This window comes from Benincasa hispida, chromosome 11, assembly GCF_027475165.1.
Source record: "Benincasa hispida cultivar pf3 chromosome 11, pf3_genome.v1.1, whole genome shotgun sequence".
In the NCBI taxonomy this organism is placed as follows: Eukaryota; Viridiplantae; Streptophyta; class Magnoliopsida; order Cucurbitales; family Cucurbitaceae; genus Benincasa; species Benincasa hispida.
The window spans coordinates 23,293,196-23,299,864 of NC_143488.1; positions in this window are offsets into that span (position 1 = coordinate 23,293,196).

Genomic DNA, 6,669 nt, shown 5'->3' on the forward strand with positions numbered 1-6,669 from the left:
TGGATTTGAGATAAGAATGATTATACGACAGATACACTGAGTATGCGGCAGAATGGGTTGAGAAGGTCTTTAGCTAGTGTTTCCAGAGAATGAGTCAAACTATGCGATCATGCTAGACTCATGCGACAACAAATCATTTTCCAATCCAGATGCAGTAGCTCCTTATTCTAGGACGAGTGCGATGAATGCGATAATGTCTATAGAGCTTATTCCTAAGTCTCTACTTCTTGCCTATGCGATATGGAAGATGTACACAAGGACAAGGCGACCACATTCAATCATAACCTATCTCTAGGATTCATGCGATGCGTTAATAGCAAACAACACTTATTCTTAAGTTTCTATCTTTTGATTATACATTTCTAATTTGACTCTCCCAAGCCTAGATTCTAACCTGACTTTTCCAAGCCTAGATTCTATCCTTAGACTACCCTCCCGAGTATCTCTAATGGACGAATGACGCATACATAATACAAGATAATCGCATAGAATGAAGATCTCCAGTTATGCTAGCTAAGTGCTTCTCAACCCATTCGACAGATTTAACTACTCATGCGTATTGTATAGAGAGTGAACATATATAAAGATGAAGTTTTCATTTATATAAATAAGTTCAGATTACAATGGAAAACAAAGGTAGAAAGCCTGGTAGAAATTCCTTACTTCCCAAGGCTTTTACACTATTATCTTTAGTTTGCTCAAAAGATGTTCTTGCTTTCGCAAGAGTTGGCCCTCTCTCTGATCTCGATGCTTCCAGCACTCTTCCAAGTTCACCGGAACGATCTCTCGGCATAATCTCCCTTTACTCGCTTCCGACTTCTAAGTAAAAGAAAACTAAGAACAAGGCTACTTCTATCCAAAGGGAAAATTCTCTAACTGTCGAACTCCTTCACTAAAAGTGGCCTCTGGTATTTATAGAGCTTGGGGTGAAAGGCTTCTTCTCTCTTATGATTGCAGTGATGGGATGACATTAATTCTCTATCTGATGCGTCGAATATTTGTCACCAAAAATTTGAGTGTACTTGCTACAGTAGGTCGTTAACAACTTGTCAACTTAATTCGGAATCGACTGTCATCAGCTTTCTGTCCCATCATGATTTATTATGCTTTTCACCCAGATGTGTCAGCTCTATATGGAAAACTTCTTGAGCAGATATTCGTGAGCGCAAATTATTGCAAAGTCTTGCATTATCACAAACTCTTAATGCGTTCGGCCGTTGATTTCTTTGGATCGCATTTTCCGCCTTGCGTCAATGCATATTCTGCACAAAATTACATAAGTTAACTGTTTTAATGTGATGGACGCATGCGATCGTAATATTGTGAACTTAATGCTTTTAGACACAATATTGTATATTTTTATCAATGCAATCCTCCATTGTTTATAACTTTATGCTGTAATAACGTACATTTCTGCCCGTTATCAGGGACAGCTGTTATTCCCATCGTTAATCACACGACTATGTGTTGCACAAGGTTGGTTTGACGAAAAGGAGGACGTGGAGATCAAAAGAACGTTCACAAGTCATTCTCTCTACTGCCTCATGAGACTGCCCACTCAAGCAGAGAATCAACCCAAGCAACAAACTAAGCGGTGATCCCATCAAACTCAAATGCCTCCTGGACCTTATTAACAAAAAAATCGAAAGGTGAATATTTCACCAATAATAGAAGAAAGGGTGATCACATTGCCCTGAGTTGAGAAGTCCCCATCTCGGCAAAGCCAAACCCTACCGCCTCAGCCTAGAACAGACTCTCTCCCACTCCAAGACGTTGATCATAGAGTTCCTAGGCTAGGCATCAGCCTGAACAAGCGCCTGCCATTGCTTGAAAAACCCCCTTGATAGGTCTTTATGAGAGATATATTTTCTATGTTAATTCCCTAAAAATTGTGTTACTTGTTTGCTTTTAATGTTCATTTTATAAGTAAAATAATCCCGGGAGCGATTAGAAGTCATTTCGAGAAATATTGGCTAAAAAGGATCAAGAATAACCAAGAAGTCAACAAAGTTGAAGAGAATCGAAGTAGTTACCAAAATGCCATCATACCTAGTGTCACGACCCTCCCAGAAGCATTAAACAATGCTTGAAGACAGAAAGCAACCATTTGCTGCAAAATAGGGCAGCGTTGCAACACTCCCAATAACGTCACAACATTACAGAGTTTGACAGAATTGTCCATGTGCACACGCACGCCTAGTGCAACCAAGCCTCAGCGTAGCGTCAAGACCCCAACCCAACGCTTCTTGGCTTTTTTACGATTTACCGTTGCAATGCTAGCCTTAGCGTCACGACCTACACCTACGACTAATTAGTTAGATTTTCATTTTCTTTCTTTGATTGTAAACATTGTAATGGATTTCTTCATAGATTTGTCTATGAATTTGTGAATTTTTCTTCAATCTTGTTTCTACTTTCAAGAATTCTTGCAATCTTTTTTAGTTTTTTGCTTTTTCTTATATATTGCATTATGAAATTATGGATTCTTGAATAAGTTTTAAGTTCTAAAAGCATGTTTAGGGATTTTTTCTTTTAAGCATGTTAAGCCAAGATTCTTAGTTGTGCTACAATCTTGATTGGATATGTTGCTAGGATGTAGTCATGTATAAGAATGTCTAGCTAGGGTCTATCAAGTGGCAATAGTTAATTTTGTATTTGATGGCTATTGCTATAATACATAAATTTCTAGATTCTTCGGTTAATTGAATATGGCTACTAATAGTTAATCGACAAATTGAATTCTTGAACTTAATGTATACGTTTTCTATCTATATGGATTCTATTGAATGCAATAGAACTAGAGGCATATAGGTTGTATAAAGTTAGGCCTTTCCAACATTAATCAATAGTTACAATGCTTTCTTGATTAGATTTCGCTAGCTATCTGCCTTCGTAGATGTTAGCCTAATCGAGTCAAGCGAGTAGTTGTATGTATAATTCGTTTGAATGACTAATTTGTAGAAATCGATGATAGAGATTGCATTGAATGTCTAACTTGAACTAGAAATAAGATTGAACAACACTTGTTTGCAATTATCTTTTGTCCTTTGATTTTCAAGTATGATTCTTGCTTTATCAAAACTCCGTTTTTATTACTTTCATAGTTGAACTTAGCTTAAGAAAGGATTAAACAAGCCTTCCTTGTGGATCGACCCCGTGCTTGTCACTTATGCTACTTGTTAGTATAAGATGTAGGTTTTGGTGATTTATAAATATTTTTGTTTCAATTAGAGTCAAATTAACGACATCAATTCGAGCCGAACAAAATGGTGTTATTGTCGGGGAGGCTAAGTCATTTAATCTCTTTCTTAGTTAAATTCAACTTGTAAAGTTTAAAAACACCAAACATATTTTTCTTTCATTGAGTGACTTGTTTTAATATGGTGGATATGAGTATCTTTTATGCTCTTCTTTCGAGAAAAACAGCTCAACGTAAGGAAGAACAAGAGCTAAGATAAATGAACTTAAAGGTCAAGTTTTTCAACTAACCTCTCTTGTTCAAGATTTGGCTATTAGGCAAACACAGGTTTTACATGGGCCTGTACGCGAACATTACCCTTCTTTCGAGATATCTAGCCAAACAAATGTCGATGCATGCCGCTTCCTCCAATTCAAGTATTTCTCCAGAAGAATTAATTAAAGAGCTTTCTAACAATTCTTGTGAGATTGTGCAGGAATACTCCCTCAGTCAATAAAAATCCCCTAGTTTTCAACAAGATAGCTTCAGTTTTGCAACTGAAGTTGAAACTGAACTTAGTAATTTGAATAACCTCATTAGTCAGATTACTGAATCAGTTGGAAGACTAGAAGAGTCTTGGGATCAACAATCTTCTAGTAATACTGAACCCTACAGTGAAGTTGCTTGCATTGACCATAATGTTGAGCAGCTGGTTCCTCGAAGTATAGGTCAAGGTAAGACTTTGGACTTTATTATGTGTGAACTTGCTAATTCTTCTTTTCAGTGTGTGTAGTAACCTATTGAGTCCCACCAACGGACTCAAACCCCCATGCTCGTTAAGGATGAGTCTCTTCCTCAACTTGCACATCTGGGCTTACACTGGAAAGTCGCCAGAGCCCTCCATTGTCTGTTGCATCGAGATTGACACGTTTGAGGAATTCTCTTGATCAGCTAATGAAAAAGATATTTACTCCCCATCATACCAAAAACAAGTCGGTACGGTAGAATATGAGTCACAACTTCATATCGAGGAGTCTCAGGTAACTGAGTTCGAGGTTGTCAAACTTCGTTCTCTTCTTCCCTCTAGCATCTCATATATTTTTTTATTATTGCTCATTATCCTTACAAGTCAGAGTCTATTGTCGAGTCTTTTCTTTCTTTCAACTCTTTTGGGTCACTTGAGTCTTTTGATTCTTTCTTTTTCTCTTTTATGCCAAAAATTAGAAAAACAAAATTCGACCTATCTAGTTCTCATTAAAAGATGAGTACTTATATAGAACTTCTAGGCTATATAGATTCATCTAAGAGAGGATCGGAGAAGTATGAAGATTTTTACGTACCTTGAAAAGTGAAAAAGATAGGTCGCATCGAGCAATCGACATTAAAAATTTACCCTTCCTGAAGGTAGCCAAGTGTAAAAAATAAAACACATTTTTTAAAATTTGCTTAGTTTTTTTTTTGTTTAAAAAAAAGTTTAAGATTAATTTGTAGAATTAGTCTTAATTAGATTTTATTTTTAATTTATGTTTTTAATAAAGCTAGGTTAGTCTTAATTTAATTCAATTTCTTTAAAAAAAAAAACTAGGGCACAGTGTCACAATGGTGTATAAGCAGTGTTGCAACACTACGAGACAGAACTACGATTTAAATACAATTTCTGCAACTTAAAAGATACCCAAACACATTTTCCTCTTCTCCAAACTTGTTTTCTCTAAAAAAATTCACCGACCCCCCACTGATTTTCATCCCCAAACTCAAAATCCAAGCATTTTTCTTCCAAAACTCATCCTTTCCCTCACCTTTCAAGGATTTCCACCTTGAAATTTTTTGTTTTCACCCAAAAAACCCATTTCTAGGGCTTTTCCTTTTCTCCTCAAGAAAGGTCTCTTACTCAATCTAAGGTAATGCATTTTATTTTTTTTGAATTTTTTAATGATTATCTTAATTGTAGTTGAGTTTTGCTTGATGGATGAATGTTTTGCTTGAATGCAATGGTGTTGTAATGGTTTTGTTGAATTTTGGATAGTTAGAAATAAAATGCTTGGGATTTTTCTGTTTGCAGGTTCCAAAATCGAGTAGTGGTGTAATTTTCTTTGTTGAGAAATCTTTAAAAGAGTTTATTTGGATTCCCTTAGGATTAATCCCTAATTTTGTGATCTTTTCCTTAGAAAATTCTTTATAGGTTCTAAGTCGAAAAAGGGGAAGAATATTGCCAGCTCTAGTGGTAGGAATTCTCCTCCACAACCCGAGATTAATAACCCTAGGTTTGCTTCTGAAGGGGCTGAGAGTAGGTACCATCAGGCGATAGCTCTTAGAAACTTAGTACCAAAAAGGGTCTTAACGTTAGAGCCAAATTTCGATCCTCAAGTCACTTCCAAAATACAGGAGAGAGGATGGGAAAGTTTAGTAGCCAATCCCTGTAAGGTCGTGGTCCCTTTAGTAAGAGAGTTTTATGCCAAGATTGACGTTGATAGAGATGTCTCGTTGATGAGGGGCATTAGAGTCTCTTTAGAATAAACGAACTATTTGGTCTAGCTCAATTTGATGATGAGTATGGATGTTTTCTATCTCAACCATTAGACGAACAAGAAATTATAGAAGCCCTCTATGTGGAAGGAGCTCAATGGACACATTCTAGCAGTGTTGCCATTCGGTTTAGATCTATGGGCATGTCTATTGTAGGACAAACCTGGCATGCTTTCATTTGTTCCAGATTAATGCCTGTACTCAAACTGACTGACGTAACAAGAGATAGAGAAAAACTCCTTTATTGTCTCATTCAGGGTATGTCCATAAATGTAGGGAGGGTTACTCATGCTTCCATCATACGGTATAGACGTTACTTTATTATAGATAGCCTAGATCACCCTAGTCTTATAAATTTGTCGTGTCAGAGATGAGAAGCATATAGAGCGTAAAGCTCTTTCTAAAACATCTAGAGAGGAACGACTTAGGGTAGAACTTCCAGATCAACCCCATGAGCAACTTGAAAGTGGAGACACATTAAGTGAGCAAGCCCTTAGGACATCTACTGAAGCCTTAAGGGTGAGCCGCGAGACTGCTCGCTCTGTTAGACGTGTTGTGAATGTCCTAGAACTCACAGTTCGTGTTAAACATGTCATTTTATCAATAACAATAACTTGTTTTTGCATCTTATTATGAAAATCCAATAAATGCATCCTTGGCTATAGTCTAACTTTATATAGTGACATAAACCGGATTAAGTTGATAGCATATAGCCTAAATAGTCTAATAAGTATATGGATGAAATTGGGTATCTCGTCCTGGTAACACTATTAGATGCGGCCCACTCTGTATTTGTTACAAGAAGTTGTAAGGTGCTACAAACGATGTGATCCATAAATCGTTCATGTTGAGACATGAGAGTGAGGGCATCCTATGCAATGAGTTTGCATATAGACTAGACCACAAAAATAGTCACTTTTCTTTATAACGATCGTTTACTATTAAAATTGACTACTTCATTTATT